The sequence below is a fragment of the Montipora capricornis genome, chromosome 1 (assembly GCF_036669925.1).
Source record: "Montipora capricornis isolate CH-2021 chromosome 1, ASM3666992v2, whole genome shotgun sequence".
NCBI classification, from domain to species: domain Eukaryota; kingdom Metazoa; phylum Cnidaria; class Anthozoa; order Scleractinia; family Acroporidae; genus Montipora; species Montipora capricornis.
Genome location: NC_090883.1, coordinates 46614137 through 46631446, shown reverse-complemented (window position 1 = coordinate 46631446; position 17310 = coordinate 46614137). Strand labels below are relative to the sequence as shown.

Below are 17310 nucleotides of genomic sequence, written 5' to 3'. Positions count from 1 at the left end.
CAACGCCATCAAGACTGGCGCAACTTCAAATCCGTCGAATGCGCTGCCAAGATTTGGTTATGTGCGACTTAGAATCCAATTTGCTCTAGGCTCAATCAATTATTTAGGATTTGCCAAATGCGTCTTGTTTTCATATCGAAGTGTACGCACGCACGGTTGCCGAGCCTTTTAAACGGACCGATATCTTCTTAAATAAGATAGTTGCGCCCAGAGAGGATTCTTGAAAATTGAACCAAACTAAAACACTCGTTGCTCGGTAAGTACAACTACTTCTCTAATATTTAAGATCCGCGGTCTTCAGGACTTTAACGACTTTACTGATGCTCTGTGCGTCGTACTTGTTTGGTTTTTTTTTTACAAACTGAAGAATGATCTCCGAAGGGAAAGGGAAGTAAACCGTAAGGGTAAAGTTAAACTTTACAGCAATTCATAATTCCACTTCATTGGAGAGTCCACCGCTCTATTTGGATTCGTAAACAACTCGCTGCGTAATAAGTTTTCAAAAGGCGGAACTTTTGTCCTTATCAAAACAAAGCAGACAATCCGTTGTAAGAAAATGGAAGAACTTCCTTTGAAATCAATATTTTAATTAATCCATTTATATTATTGATGATAAAAAGTAGGTCATGCACGCAAGAAAAATACGCAGCAAAAAGTGCTTCTCCCGCTGTTGTTATCAACACGAACAGCTCTGCTGCTCCCACATAACTGTTTCTAGGTGAACAAGATATGCATCTACCGACAGTGGTCTTATGAACAACAAATTAAAAAGGTATTTTCAGATTACTGTCTTAGCCTACACTGCTACCAGTGAAATTAAAGCCCTGTAGTGACAGAAACTTGTCGGAGACATGGCTTTACCCGGGGTTTTCGAGGGGACAAAAAGACCGATATCTAAATCCTAAAAGATCTGCGCCAATCCCGTTGAAAAGCAGATTCGAGTTGTTTCGTTCTGTGTTGGGGTGTTGCGAGAATGAAGGACCCTTTTTTGTGAAAAAGTGGTAAATGCCAGTGTTTCGCATGTCGACACCATCTCGCACGCAACTAAGAAACTCTGACAATTGACAAAGTGGAAATATTCCAAGTTGATATTCAAAAACGTCTTTCAAGAAATTCATTATCTCGCCCGCTTGTAGATTAATTCAAAAACCTCTTTACTTCGTCCGTGCAGTCAAACTTGAAATATCAATGCGCACCGGAAAACGTTAAGTGCTCGCTGAAAATGACATGTGACGTTGAAAATCTGGGCTTTGGGGATTTGAGGACTTGTCGGAATTATTCTTTTTTTAGCTCATCCTGATGAGTAGTTACCTCGTCAATAACAATGTAAGAAAATACCGGATTATCTAGTCACGTGTAAGCCGTTCCTTGAGGTTTGCCTTTGTCGGCCTCGACCCTAGGAATACAAGTGTCCAGAAATACAGGCATGAAATCTCACTGAGGTGTCCATGCTTCAATATTCTTGTCAGCAGCCCTAACCTGACTGTATTGCTGTAAATCGGTGTTTAGTGTTTAAATTTCAAGTACTGTTTATTAAAATTTGGCGCGCGGCTAGTTTAGGAACTTTTCTGGACATCGGCGTATAAACCATGTACCATCGTTCCCGGACGACCATCAAGGAAGCTCGTGTACAAACTAACGCCCAAGCATAGGCGTCGAACTTACTGCGTTCCGTCGCATTCTGCGCTTTTTATTCTTTAATTTGCTAGACCGTTCCTACTCTGGATTTATTCCGACCTTACAAATAATTGTTGTTTAGTGATGCCTAAAGTGCTGTCTTGCATATAAAGTTAGGCGTAAGAAGAACATCAACAACCATCTTAAATACCGGGTATTACCAGAGAAAGCATGCATCGTAAAAATTGAATTTTACAGAAGCCTTGAATATCTAAATGTTCGCACAATTGTGGCTAATCTGTGATAAACAGAAGAAATCAAATCAAACGTTCGTAAGAGCTCAAGTCAACCTCGTCCCCAGGGTCCGCTTTTCTTTTGGTCAGCACCAAGAACACGGACTCAGGCCTTACTGGTCGCGAACACCTTCGCGATGTTGAGAAAAATGACAAGGATGCATCTAAGCCAGTCGTTCGCCATTTTAATCTGCCTAACCACTCCAAAAAACACACGGCTATCTGCGGCCTTTCCCTACATCTAGGTACGACGGAAAGCCGCAAGAATCTGGAACAAAAATTCATCTTTCAAATCGGCACCCTTAATCCTCACGGTATTAACGAACGCTTTTCATTTAACTAATATATTCCTATTTTTCACGTTGCCATGTTACCACCAATAGCGTAGCTCCTACTCTACTATAAAAACTACACGTAACCCATAATCCCTTGATTCGCTCTGACGAAGGGCTAACGCTCGAAAGGTCAACTTTTAGAATCTCTGTACGGTGGCCAATTTACATTATCAACTCCGTTGATAAAACCAAATTTTTGTTTACTGGTCCAGTGGTTGTTAACGGTTACATAAAGGGACCTTCATTACGACTGCGCATAACTTGTAATTGGCCAGAGTTCATGTTCTTACTGCTGACCAAAAGGAAAGCGGACTCTGGGGACGAGACTGGGTTCAAGTTGGCCAGTGAAAGGTAAAGACAGTATTGAATTTGGAAACCCTTCGACAGCTCTCAAGCTTATGTCGATGGAAGTTTTTCTTCTACTTCTACTTGTAAAAGGGAAAACAAGCTGGCAGAGATGCAAAGGTTCAAGCTGGCAAAGGATACAAGGATAAAAGGAAATTTGAAGCTTACCTCTTGGACTTCTTAATGTTTACTGATTTGTACACTAACCTTTTGAGCCACGCCATGCATTCCCGGATTCGAACGCCTTTTTTCAAAGCCGTCGGATTATCCTTAGCCCGGAATTAAAGCAAATTTAGATCGAAGCCAAAGAAAAGCCGCGAGGGAATTCATCGTTGAATGGATTAATAAAAAAATGGTTTGGAAGAATTTTCATTGCATAATTGGTAAATAGAATGGAATCGACTATCGATAACCCAAGATATGCTTAAGATCAGCATGGCATTACGTAATAAGATCCAGTGAGTCGCTTTGGCTTGCGTGTTCAAATTGAAATTGTATCATCTCTTAGTCTCAACCCCTTGACACAGGAAAGCGCTTTTAATGATCTTAATGGGTCCCTGCTGATGTACGAGTGGATCAGAAAGTTAGAATGGCGCAGAGGGAGTTCTGAAGAGTATCACTAGAAAGTTCTCTGCTCTGTAGCCACCTCGATTAGAGAGTGTGATGAAAACCTAGAACTGGAGGCAAAATGAAAATTTACAAGTCTGTCTTCACTTGTATCCAGTAATTAGATGCAAGTCCAATTTTGATGTCTGACGCGAAGTGTCCCGGCTTAAGTCTAAGCATTTCCTACCTGGTTAGGGTAAAGGGACTTAAAGGTTGGCTTTAATTTTAGGTCAGAGTAATTAAATTGGCGTCACGTGGTAACATGACATCACAATGACATCACAACTTCTAAGACAACAGTAAATGCAGTACGGTAGTTTATCCTTACTGTCCTTACTTGAGAAGCAGCCGGCATTTGTGATGTCAATTGTCTGTAGATCCCGAGACTCGAGTGATGTTGAAGTTGGGGAGAAGAGCAAGGAGACATTTCGTCAAGACGCTTATTGAAATCCACGTGCATAGAGCGTTTCAGTTTCAAAAGCAAAGGAATTACTTTGGCCAATCAAAAAGGACAGTACCGGTAATAACCTCGTCCCCAGGGCGCTTTTCCTTGGCTTTTGCCATCCCAAGGCCAGGGAAAAGCGCCCTGGGGACGAGGTTGTACCGGTAAACCAATCAAAATTCGAAGTCATTACATGTAGCCGACACAAAGCGCGGGAAAATGTGCGCGCGCGAGCCACGATTGGTTTTGGTTTCAATTCTGATTGGTTGAAAAAGTGGCGCGAAAATCACCTAGTGAAGTAATCATAAACCAAAGCAATTCGCTAATTATTTTCAACACTCAATTGAAAACCGCTCTATTAAAACAAGGCGATAAATATTTATCATATTATGCCATGGAGAGCAGGGCGAATGCATTGGGGTTGAGAGCACCTGCCTTGCAGCAATGTGTTATGGGTTCAGTTACTCTTCTGCAAGACTAAGGGTTTTCCCCGGGTACTACTTTTTTCGCCTCATCTTACAACCAAACACAAATTGCAATGATCTGCTTCAATATGTAATGAAAGTCAGGAAGATCATCACTGTAGTTAAATAAGCCTAAAATGATCCACGCTTGAAGCAATCTCGAAGCCAGAGCTCTTCTCTTTCGCGCATGGCTGAGGGTGAGAAACGCTCTGGGGAAGCCTGAAACAAAGTGCCATTTCACTGGTTTTCGTGAAGAACAATGCAAAGCGTCTCTGATTGGTGCATTCATGTTAGCACGAGGAGTGAGCAGGCGCCGTAAGGTTCAAATAGCCCATTTTTTGGCTATAAGAACTCTACGGCACATGTCCCCTTCATAGCGTTTCCCGGAGCCTTGGGTTATGCGCAGACATAAGATCCCAGGCTCTGGTGACGAGAATGGGCTTTAACGCGAATCGAACCCAAGATCGTGTGATTGCGCAGTACATGTACTTGCTGACCAATTGCAAGCCAGCTGGGCGCTGCTCAATTGGGTGATCAAATTATCCTGTTATTAATGAAATTATTGTAATGATATATGAATTTTCTGCCAAATATTTGAACTGCGGAATGAGGGGGGCATTGGAGTGTATTAGAAACCAAAAAACCGCAAAAAAAATTCGCCCAAAACCGAAAAACCGAACTGCCGATTTCGATTAAAACCGAAAACAGAATACAAATTAAACCATCAAAACCGAAAGTTTTCAGAGCCGGATTTCCGATCTGATATATTAGTGGCACCTGGAGGATATGGGATAAACTAGGTTAATTTCATCATTGTATATGGATGTTATTTGTGAATCAGGAATACCCTCAAACCGTAAGAGACACAAAAACCGAAAAACCGTAGTGTTTTGGTGCAAAAACCGAAAATCCCAACGTACCCCTCCGGAATGCATGAAATGAATGTCAGAAAGATGTATATATGATTTGATGATTTCACTCGGCCCCAAATAACAGGTGGTTCGATTAACGAGCTAACGATCATTGTTTTAGGAAGGGCCAACTACGGCTCGAGCCGAAGGCGATGGATCTTTGTGGATTTAGCCAGAAACTTAACATAATAGACAAGGATGATAAGCCGCCTAGACTGGCCGTGCGGATGAAGTCATTTTTTATATAATTTTTTTAAAAAAATATATTTCCGAGTTTTCGGAATTAACCTTCTTAGGGGTATAAAATGATTAACCTGTAAAATGTTTCATGTCTGGCCGGTTGTTTTTGCTCTTCGGTAGTTCAATGATCTTGAACGAGTTCACAGGCCCGGAATTATCGCTCAGATGAATTTTATGATGTTATGAAAACATAATTCCATGAAGAAATTAATCTCCTAAACTTTTTCAAGCAAAAGTGCACTTTCGGCTGTCAATTCAAAACAATGACTTCACGAAAACCAATTTTTGCGAAAGATAAACTTTTGTATTCCATGTTTTTGACTGAGTTTACTCCTTTCCTAAACATTCTTGGCAATCATCAATTCTTAACCCACGTTGAGCAAGGCAGTTGATCGTACACAACCTACAAGTGTAATTTTCATATTTTGAGGAAAGGCGTTGCATTTCTAAGCGGGGCTAAGATTCCGGAATGAGGATCCTGCATCATGCCTGCTGCCCCACAGTCATTTTTTTATCAAACGTGAAGGAATACAGCTGTATGCTTAATGCGAGACTAAGGGACTGTATTTTCATCGGTCCCATCCGAATAACCTTAACCGCACTAAATTGGACACACCCTGGAAAAAAAATACCCGCATTTGGGTTGCGCTCTTGAAAAAAATCGTGCTGTTACGTGATAGTTTGTTCGAAAAGAGCAAAAAAAGACGAACCTTTTGTGTAATGTCTCGCCTCGAATGAACCAAAAAAAAAAAATGCTTTTGTCGACTTGTTCCCACAAATCAAACAAAGCATTTAGCTGTTTTCCCACACTCCTTCTACGGTTGCAAGGTTGATTAAACAAGCCATTGAATGCTTTTTGTTTTCAACGGCGCGTTAACGTGATAGGACAAAACATGCATATTTCACACCAAGAAATGTTTTTGTTTGTGAGATATTATTATTTCAGGCACTGAGTTAATTGCGGAATGAAAGCAAATGTTTGTTCCTCGTATGTAATGTGATTTTCGTGTTTATTGAGAGAAAAATCAAAAATGCAATAACAGGCGCCTCTGTGAACCATCAACAAGGTGAAGCACTAAGTGAGTGCACTCAGAGAGAATTTTTTTCGTTTTGTTGTTAAGTTTCCAACGGAAATGACACCTACATGTACGGCGGGAAAAAGACCCAAATTCTTTACCACAAAGCGCTGTGTCATGTGTATAAACGTTTCAATCTTTTGCTTAACTTGATGTTACCAGGGTTTTCAACATTCTGAACGACCGCCGAAAACAAATATGTTTCAGACTGGCCCGGTTTGGTAGCTTCCTTTTTCAAGAAATTGAATATTTATGTACTGGCAGGATAGAATTTTCCACAGTGGAAATCACCACAGGAAAGAGCCGATTTTTTCCACGGAAAGTATCGTTTAGCAGTTTCAGTTTTCGCAACAAGCTTTTAAAAGGATTATTTCACAGCGCTATCTCTTGGTGCTCATATCTGATTCGATAAAAACAGAACGCAGAACGCGTACAAATATATCCCACGATCCAAAATTATCATGTTTCAACGCCATAGAACGATTTCCTTTATCCAGTTATAATCCAAAATAATCGAGATCTTATCTAAAACGTGTCCTTTTCTTGCCTCTGTAAAATAAAAAGTTGGATGATGTAAATTTTCAACATACATGTATAATAAAATTTTCCAAAGCGCGTTCTAACAGTTTGAAGCGTCCACGGGTATTGTCGTTAGCGTCAGCGAAAACGGTTTTAGTGTTTTGTACGTAGAATAACAAGGCGTGTTTAGGCGTTGCGAAATAAAACGCCGAGTGGTATTATTTTCCCATCTGGAGGAAGAGAAAGGATCATTTTCCCAGAAACGTCACGTCTAAAAGCTTAGCTTTTATTTTTGGAAAGTCAGCGGCTCTGCTTACACGAAAAACATCCCCGAGAGGTGATTGGTCGTTAAACAATGGTGATTGAAAGAAGCTGATGATCTGTTAAATTAGCCGTACAGCCGGTCAATTAATGTCAATTACGCTTTAAGATTGAAAATAGAAAGATCTAATCAAGGCGGGAAAGACTGACTTCATTTTTCTGTGGCGTTCTGCTGAAGTACCGGTCTTGGAGTCGCTTTGACGGAGGTGGTAACGGATCAAGCCAGCGAATTAGATATCAACGTTTCCAAGACACCCGCACGTGTTGGAATTCCCTGTCCCGACAGAAGGGGTTACAGAACGTTTAGAAGATTTTCCGAACAAAAGAAAAGCCCAGCGGGGATTTTGTATCCATCACCACGATCGTATCACAAAGGAGTTGGCATCGATCCCTGAGCGGCATCGGCCATTCGTGAATTGAACGCAGGCGAAGTCTGTTACGGAGTCTCTTTCGTAAATCTGACTGGAATAAGTGATCGAGGAGGGCATGGTATACATTACAACAGCATCTTGAGTAAGTAGAGCAATCACTTATTTATCCTGGTTTATTGTGTTCACTGACTGAAAAATATTTCGGGGGCTTTCGATTCTTCGACAAATACGCTGAGTAAATCATGTGGGTGATTCCGCGGCGATCACCTAGTAGCGCTATAATTTGTTGAAGGGGCCGTTGAAGACCTCACGTATTGCAAATATTCGCGGATAAAGCATTCTCTTGGTAGAACAATTAGGAAGAGTTCAGATGATCTTGAAAGGTCATTTTTCTGGAGTCTTTTTGCGCAAACGAAGGGAGAAAACCTTGTCGTTCCTTGACTTTTCTGTGGTTCTCAAGAATTCATCCCATGTGAAAATTAATGAGGGCCGAACAAGCTCATACTGTGTTTGCGCTCGCTCACAAATCGCTCATTCTTTCGAGTATTCTTGTATTGTCGAATTTGTTTTACTTTTGTATTCAATATTAGTATTCATAACAACTTCCTGCGGGATTGCATCCAAGATGATGAATAGACAATAGTATATTCTGGGCGATCAGTGACACCTCTTTTCGACAAGCGTAATTTTACTTGCCAAACTAAAACTTGCGACATCAGTTTCAAGCGATTAGTTCTTCAAAACAGTGATATGTTGCCATCTTTGGTGATTATTAGGCAAGTACGTGACGTTTGGAACAACACTTGCTGAAATGGAAAGGGGTGTTTAAAAACAAATTTGATGGTAGAATGCGCATTAGATTTCACCCTTCATTCTAAAAATTCTTTAGTAAGAAAAAATAACATTGAAAAGACACATGTTAAAACATACATTAGCTAGAAATTAGAAAAAAATAACTACTTTGCGTGTTTGGCCTCTTTTGCGGTCTTGACGGGTTATTGCACGGGGTCTATTCGATATTTTCCTGTAACGCCCAAATCATTGGGCAGCAGACGATGTTTGCAGAAGGGTCGGTCTATGCGATCGGGCCTTTTAATTAGTGTCCTCGCTTTTGAAACGGCAAGACTTAAGCGACAAAAATTAAATCATTCGACCGACGCTTCAGCGATAAGCAGTGATAACAAAGGTGTAGATTTGAGATATTTGCTATTATGATTCTGTTTGCTCTAACTGAAGATCAGAAGGTCAGGGTAGAAGTATTTGATCCGGTGATGCTTTCAACCAATCTGACATCTATGTCATTCGACACTCGGCAAAGACTCTACTATTTTACGATCTTCTATCAAACACACTTTACATCTCCAGTTATTGATGTTTTAGGTCGCAGCCTATCCTTGTCATAAACAAGAAATCGCCCGTTCGTCTTTTCTGAATCGTCGTCCATTCCGAGAAGACATACCCAAGGTTGAAACTTAAGAGGTGATAAATCACGAGGTCTTCCCAAGCTTCCGGTGATTTAATCGAAATTGTAGGAGAACAGTAGGATATAAAACCCGTAGATTTAATAATTTCTTCAGTTTTCATAACGTTAACGCCTGAAAAGTGGAAAGATCGAAGATCGAAGGGGAATTTAACTTCTATCACGGCCAAATTATCGTCGAATTTTAAATCCTCTGTTTATATATGAGTGCAGCGTATTGTTGTGACACCCAAAGGTGTCACCAAACTGTTAATTTGAAACTCAATAGAACTGTTAAGGCCTTGCAAGGAAACATGTTTTTGTACGAGACACAGGTCACAGGTCTACCCAAAACGATCAATGTTAATAAAAAATGTTTGTGAGCAAACTGAAAGTAACACAACTAGTCCAGTTCCTTTTTCTGTTGACGCACAAGTGCCAGTCAGCAGGGAAACTTAGACAAAACTGCACCCCTGAGGGTTAGAAACCCAGCGCCAGTGTTGACATAAAGAAAACCAAGCGCTACGCCGGCGAAGCAAGCGTTTTCTTGAGGAGTTTTTTTAAAGTGAATGCACGCGAAATGCCTCGCACAGCTTTCAATGAACGCTGCATGGAAATGTCCGACGGAAACGCTCGTAAAGCAAGCTATAATGCACACAGCATAAAAGGAATCAAATAACCAAAACCTCTTCATTTTCGCCTTTATAAATCAGTAACACCGATAAGACGTCACAAGTAAACAGATATATGACACAACGAGGGTTTCTAACGAAATAAGGACACTCCATACTTTGACGTTACTAAATGGATCGAGAAGTATCTCCGTCGGGGGCGAGCTGTTTCTAATCGCTAAATGTCTGAGGGGAAAACTAGGAAAGAGGATACTCGACATCCTTGTTCTTTTTGTTTTATTATTTCGAGCTTTAGAGTGTCTTAATTTATGGAGTAATTCCTGACTCGTTTAAACGTGAGTGCGCTTTTGGGGAAGATAGCAAAAAGTCTCATCTTTTTCATCTCTCGCACAATGTAAACATTTCATGTCCGTGATATTTGTAAGGCGGATTTTTACACCCTGATGAAGTATTTGCGTAGGAGAAGAGTATGATCCGTGTTATGCCTTCCATTTTGGGAATCAAATAAAGCTAAGCGGTTAATTCGTAGATTTGCAAACGAAGTAAATCGATTTATAGTATGACGCAAAGGCGGGTTCCTTCCTTCGTCAGTGAACTCTGTTTTCAATATATGGTAGGTGTGCTTTCGTGGATACTATAACTGTATAGTATCGCCGCTCAGCGATCGATTAGACCGAGAATTGATGACAGATTTTAGCTACTGCTATGGTGGTCGATACTTCGGTGGAGACACCATACCCATCACATTTTCCAGAGCTGTATCAAGTTCCGTCGGGTCCTAGTTTCTTCGCCTGCCGATATGTGCCAGTGCACGAAACACTTCATTCAGTGTTAATTCTCATTTGATAGCCAAGATTAGGAAAACACTGGTTATCTTTGATCAGTAGAATTAAGGACGAAAGCTAGTAAGGTCGGGAACGGCCGTGAGAATCTCTAATTAGGGATTCGAAGCGAAAAAGATACGAAACTGCAGAAAGAGACTCCGGTTACAAACTTAGTAGGATTATTGTGGATTAAGGATCTTTTAACATAGGGTCTTGTTCAATTACACCAGTTGAGTTATTAATTAAGCCTAACAGCTCATTTAGCCACAATGCAGTATTGAAACCGGCTGTCGATCATACGACCTGTTGCATTGAACCAAAAATTACAGGTACGAATTGGACACAGCACCATCTATCGTAGAAACAGATTGCTCTCATCGAGGTAAATTGCTCAGATATATCTGGTTTCAGTTTTTTTGTGGTTTTATTTCATATTTTAGAAATTTTAACGCGGTAGAATTAACTTTCAGCTTGCGAGTTTTCCTTAATTATTTTTGAACGATAACGTGTGAGAGTTTTTTGGCATTCTGGGTTACATACACCCGCCTTGACCAGCAATTAATTTAAGAGCGGTTAGCAACAGTGAGTACGTGAAATTTAAAAGTTACATTTTAACTGAAACAGTTCAAGCGCGTCATCAGCAACATGCATGCAAGATGATCGGTTGGCAGCTAGAGCAACAGCAGCAAAAAGACGAGGCCGGAAAAAATATGCCGGTAGTTGGAGAAATACCAAACTGAAGACGCTAAAGTCGATAGCTTTGTTTTGCAAGGCAACAGAGATAACTGCGACCTTTACTCAGACTAGTTTTTTTAACTGAGAGGTACTGTTTCGGTTGATTCAGAAAACCCGACAAATATGGCTCTATCACGTTTCCGGTTCGCGTAAAAAAGTTTTTCATGCATTTGTAACAAAATCTATCTCAAGATCATTAACGAATGCAATCAAAGGATTTGAATGGATTACGAATGTTTTAGGCAGGACTCGCAAACGGTTTCGCCAATTTCAGACTGTCAATTTTTTGATTTTCTTATAAAGCCTCCGAACAATTCTGGCTAGTTTTAAGGCTCTTTAGAACACCACATTTCCTTTGGCTCTAGTGGCGTCCTGTCCAAGAGCTTAACCTTCGTCTTCCAGACGCCAAGACTTTGCTAGCTTAATCCAAAAAAAGACTTACAGTTGGCTTGCCTACGGCTTAACACATCGTGCGATAACAAAGGGTAACAAATTCCTACAGTCGCTCTGTAGCGTGTTTGAAAATGTTCAAAACTGACCTACGGCCATGTATGCGGAAATGGAATTAATGCCAAGTTTACTACGACAAGCCAAAATGAAGAGCTTTTCCTCACGATCTAGTGGTTGAATGAACCTGAACTCCCTCGTTATGCTAAGGAAGTGCAATTTTGCCAAGAACTAGCTCGTATATATCCCGTAAAAATGACGAGTTCTGTTTCAAAAAGGGAAAAAGAGATGTTCATCTTAGTATGACAGAAGTCCCCTCGGAAATTACATGGCGTTTTTGCATCATTTATTCTAACGTTCTTAGGAAAACAGTCATAAAAATGCTATCAGTATAATTAAGGGCCATTTATCCTTGAAAGCACGTTCTCTTCATTATGTCACGTATTTGAACCGAGGTGATAAATGTGGGGGGTAAATTTGGTTAGACGGTGGGGGTATGGCCATGTACAAACGAGATATTGAAACCGGTGGATTACCGCGGACAAGAACGCTTCAAACGTACTTCAATCTATCTGCGCTAAAGAGACAAGTCGATGTTTCAACATCTGATCTTTGTGTCATCGAAGGTCAACATTGCGTGTGTAAACGAATTCTTCTTAGCGACTTGGTTTATTCGGAAAACCGAGTATCGACCTCAAACTTAAGTAGGATTTGCGATATCGTTAAGAAGATCAAATACTCCTTTTCGGATTTGCGGTTTAATACTTTTTGTATTTACTCTTCCAAAGAAGTGGATCAAATTTCGCTTTCAATTCTCTGGAAAATTCTTCTTTCTGGCAAGCTTTGTAAAGGTATTTTTCATGCTAACTTACATGGCCCTCAAATTGAAGGCCAACTCTTTCCATTGCCAAGAAGCAGATGGGTACCTGAGATTAATAGTTTTTGAAATTAGTTTTGACGAAGAGTCCACAATGGACTTTTGTTTTGACTGAAAATCTAGAAGGAGAATAACTAGTCTGGTTGGCCTATAAAATCGTGCTTAGTTGCTGCCATGACAACGCTAAAGGAAGAGTGTTTTTTTTTTTATTTGCCTCTTTACAGTTTTGGGAACTCGATACTAACGAAGCCAGTTCATATAAATGTAAAATAATTACTTGACTTTGTTTGAATATAGGAAAATTTGGTTATATCAAACACGTTGATAAAGGTCGAATTACCACCGTAAACGATTTGGAAAGCTGACGTTTCGAGCGTTGGCCCTTCGTCATTCGCTCTGACGAAACGTCAGCTTTCAAAATCGTTCACGGCGGTAATTCGACCTTTATCAAAACGTTTGATAAAACCAAATTTTCCTGTTTCACTTTCCCACCGACGCAGCCGCACAGTTTCTTTAGAAATTAGAAATTATTTTGGATATAATCATCCTAAAAGTTACTTTACTTTAAGCTTGACGGACAGTGTGTAACAGACTTGAAAACGCTCAACTGAGAGTTGTCACTGTAACTATATTATACACAAGAAAAACCACTTTGCCCCGTGTTTGAATGCATTGCTCGACTGGATGGCGTATGTGTTTCTACACTTTGTTTGAAGACGTTCTTCTCCGGGTACTCAGGTTTTTCTATTCCTCATGATCTGCAAGTAAGGTTTAATTTTGATTTGGACGCACCCAGGATCTCATCAAGGGGAGTAGACTGCGAGAAGTCTCTCTTTTTCTTCAGATTTAGTGAGAGCAGTGTAAGCACGCCGGAGCGGCAAAGCCGCGAGACGCGCGAAACGAGGGCGGCAGCTCGTCTCGCTCCTTCAATCACGCGCTTGGCCATTTGCATGTCTCACGTTTTGCTCGCCGGACTACAGTAGCCTGAGTACTCAGGTTAGACTACAGAAGAGAGACTTCTCGTAGTCTACAAGGGGAGCATCTATCTCCCATACTTCCATACCAAGGAATCAAACTTTTCCCATAAGATGTGGCTAGACGTGGCTAGGTACGTACAAACGAACTGTGCGCTAATAATAGTAAACATCGTCCTCATCATCATCATCATCAGCATGATCGTAATCGTGGTCGCTGCTGCTAACATCATCAACAGCTGTCCATTCTGTGTCACACACAGTCCATACCAGCTCCCCTCCTGCCTTTCCTTAATTCCCTCTCTGGAGTGTGCCTGCCCCTCAAGTTAGGGTTTTCAAAACACCAGCTTACGCTTGAGCATCCTTGATCTCTTATCTTTATTACCTTTCACCTGATTAAAAATATAAAAAATATCTTGTTTGGCCAATCGCGTCATTATAGGGTCTATATTCTTCTATATCGGACCAGATTGGATGTGAGGCAATTACCAAAGGTCAAGAAAAGGTCAATAAACATCTTGGAGGTGCAAAATCCAAATCTCAACAAATATAAATGTAATACTGGTGCCGCACCGGATGGAGTCTTTCTGCGAAGTATTTTGGGGTATAGTCTATCATAAGGATTAAAGCTTCCCTGCTGCAACCTTTTTTACCATTTTTTTATTGTTAGACAGAGTTGTTATGGTTAAATAGACGGAAAAACGCTTCCGGAAGACAAATAGCTTCGTTGTTTAACGCAGAATTTCGTCGATATTACCTCTGTAGTTAATTCATTAATTGAATTACAAACAACACTTAACAGTAATGAAGCAAACAATGTAGCTACTAACATTGCTTAATTTGTTTCTCGCTCTGTTTTATTCTTTCTTTGTTTTTGCTTTCTAGTTCTAAAGCGATAAATTTGTACATGTATTCTGGTTAGCACAACTTAATCTACGTTTTTCATGAATAACACAAGATTTCAGATCCAGATGCAATGAATATGTAGCCTTTGCTCGTTAAATTGCATTGGAGAACGACTCAAACAAAACACGAATACCCCGCATGACAGAAGTCAACATAGAACATGTGTATTCTCTTTTTGATACACAGAGGCCCTCTTATTGCACTGTTTGCTGTCTTGCAGAATGCTATAGTGGGAACGACGGAAAACACAATTTTATCGTCTGCTGATGATCATTTGAGAAAAGTAGCTGAGAAACAAATAACAAGGTCATTCATTGTCTTTGCTTTTTGCTTCTTTTGTCAATCGTCACAATCTGAAAAAGGTAAAATTTGTGGAATCGAATGGGGTAATGTTTCACCGTATAGTCGACTAGGACAAATAGAACTTTGCGTTTAACGATCGTCAGCTGATTCCGCGAACTCGTAAGAAGAATTAATGAGCATACCTGTGAATCTGTAAACGGTGCGTTAGAACGAATAACTGATCACCCTATAATTATTCAAGCTTTCAGACGAGGTACGAGTTAAGCTTAATTTAATTGACTTACGACGCATCTCGTTTGGCTTCTAATAAATCATATCATAATAGATCATGTGAATATAAAAATATTGTCGAAAAATTAAGCTTGTTGAAACAATTCATATATCAAGATTTTGTGATGCTGTCGACATTATGGCGTCTACAATTAAGCGTCGATTCTTTTTCTTCATTTCTTTGAAGTAAGAGCTTTTAATGGATTAAGTCCAGTGTGAGTAAGCTAAAGAAATCAATGAAGCCTTTATTTAAAATACAAAATTGTTTAATTTGTGAAGTAAATGTCTATTTGACTGAGAATAGAAGACCTAGAATTTCTTCCAATTCATTACTATAAACAGTTGAAAACAGTTCATTTCAAAAACGCAGAACGGAATTAAGCGTAAAAACCGTCGTTAGAGCTCTTTAAAAATTTAGAATTCAAAAGGCCTTTACTCTTAGAAAATATTAAACCATAAAAAATTGTTTTGCAGAGAATTTTCCCAGGCTTGCCTCGCCCATATTTTTGATTAATGACGCTGCTACGACGGAAAATAACTCTTTTATCAGATAAAAAACAGGAAATTTTGAAACTTGGGCATCGCGTTTCGAGTGATATATCCATTCAAAGCAAACCAGCGAATGCTCACTTATTGAGTCTCAAATAATTTAATAAATGTCAGCGGCAGTGGGAGTGGTCACTATTTTTCAAACCTGGAAGGCCATTTTTCCTTGGAGAAGGAAAAATGGCTTTCAGTTGGAGATCTAGTCATTTCCACCTTCGTTTGTTTTTCTTGTCTCCGGAGAAATCAGCTTAAAGAAATTAAATTTCTGTAGATAAACAGCTTTTTATGTTTAGACTCCTGAATTTTGACACGCTTCCTTAAAATAAACCGCTTAATGCGGATTTTTTTCCATGTTTTAACGGCTTTCAAACAACGCCTGCTAGAACCTCTAAATTTCTGAAGGATTATGACTGTATTATTAGCCAAAGCTCGTAACGATTAGCTATTTCGGTTTCCGAATGCCCTCGCGAGAGCCAAGTGAAGAAAAGGATATGACGACGGAACCCACCAAAATGAGCTTTCTATTCACATATACTGTGAAGATGAGGTAACTCCGAAATTAAAAGAAAATGGCTATCAATTCAAGTGTCAGCGTGCCGGTCGTAATAAGTTGAAAAATCGTGCTGCACGTGCTACACGCACCTTATTAGTAGATTTCTTTCCCCTTCAAACTTCGCCAACATTGTACAACACGACCTTGAGCCTATAAATAGTTGGAGAGTTTGATTTGAGCTTATTACTTACACATCACGACCGATGATTCCAGAAAAAGCGCCCTTTCCTCACTATAAAGCGTATTAATTCGTTACTTAACCAACTTGCTATGAGGGCTTTTGAAAGAGGGTTGTATTTTTTGATGAATTTGATCATTAAATCCCTCCCGTTTTTCCCCGAGGGTGGGGGGTGGGAACCGCCACACGTAGGCTAAAGCATGCGATGCTGTAGGCGAAATAAATCTTCTCAAGACAGATTATGAATGTGGTATTGTAGATCGTTTTCTATTTCTTTTCATGGCAATTCGGTGAATTCGTGGGTAGAGATTGAAAACAGATTAGAGCCACTTTGGACAACAGTCACAACACATCTTGGCCTTTTTGGGTCCAATAATAGACTTTTCTGTTTCTACCAGCCCCTTAACCACCTCCCACGTAAAGTAATAATTTTCTCCTCCCCCCCCCCCCCCCTCCTTTCTGCCTTTCAAGCAAAACATTGCAATCGATGTTTCGATCGTATTTTACTTTTTTAACTTAAAACCGTCTTTAATCTTTATGCCTCGTGCGAGTTAACCAACTTCGGGATCAAGAAGTTCAATGCAACAAATCACAGGAAAAGCGTAGTGCGTTTGTATTTTCGGGAAAAAAAAAACAATAGTTCCGTCATTAGCTTCTATGAACATTGGTCCATGAGAGCATTTTGAGCCTCTGGAGGAAGATCCTTTGGAGATCCTCTGTTATCCTCTTTTCAGGGAGGTTACTTTCTTGGATTTTTTTCGGCGGACTGCTAATTAATTGACTTCCTTTGGGTTAAGTGTATCTTGTATGTTGGGCGCCAGAAACTCCATTGGACATCATCACTCTTACGCGGGTCACGAAATGACTGACCATCAAGATGCTGTCTGAAAACGCGAATTTTCACACTTGGTATCTCATCAAAATGATGGAACATTCCCTATAAATCATCAGATGACTCGAAACTTCATCTTGAACGAAAAACTATGCAAGTTATGCCATTCTTTCCACGCAATTTGCGGTTATTTCTGTTCGCGCTCGTTTTCCGCGGCAAGTTTTCAAAGGTGCG

At 40.1% G+C, this 17310-nt stretch overlaps 1 protein-coding gene across 8 annotated transcripts in view; it reads left to right on the top strand.

The window, feature by feature from the left end:
• LOC138045971 (fibroblast growth factor receptor 4-like) overlaps nt 1–17310 on the top strand; it is a 37462-nt gene continuing 20152 nt past the window's right edge. For 2 of the 8 annotated variants that reach the window (XM_068892626.1, XM_068892687.1), the window contains exon 1: nt 7280–7682. The gene's annotated coding sequence lies outside the window, so the exon portion shown is untranslated. Of the gene's footprint in view, nt 257–7279; nt 7683–8920; nt 9020–10727; nt 10838–14681; nt 14701–17310 lie in introns of those variants that run through there. The other 6 variants (XM_068892642.1, XM_068892692.1, XM_068892633.1 and 3 more) reach the window with 6 other exon arrangements.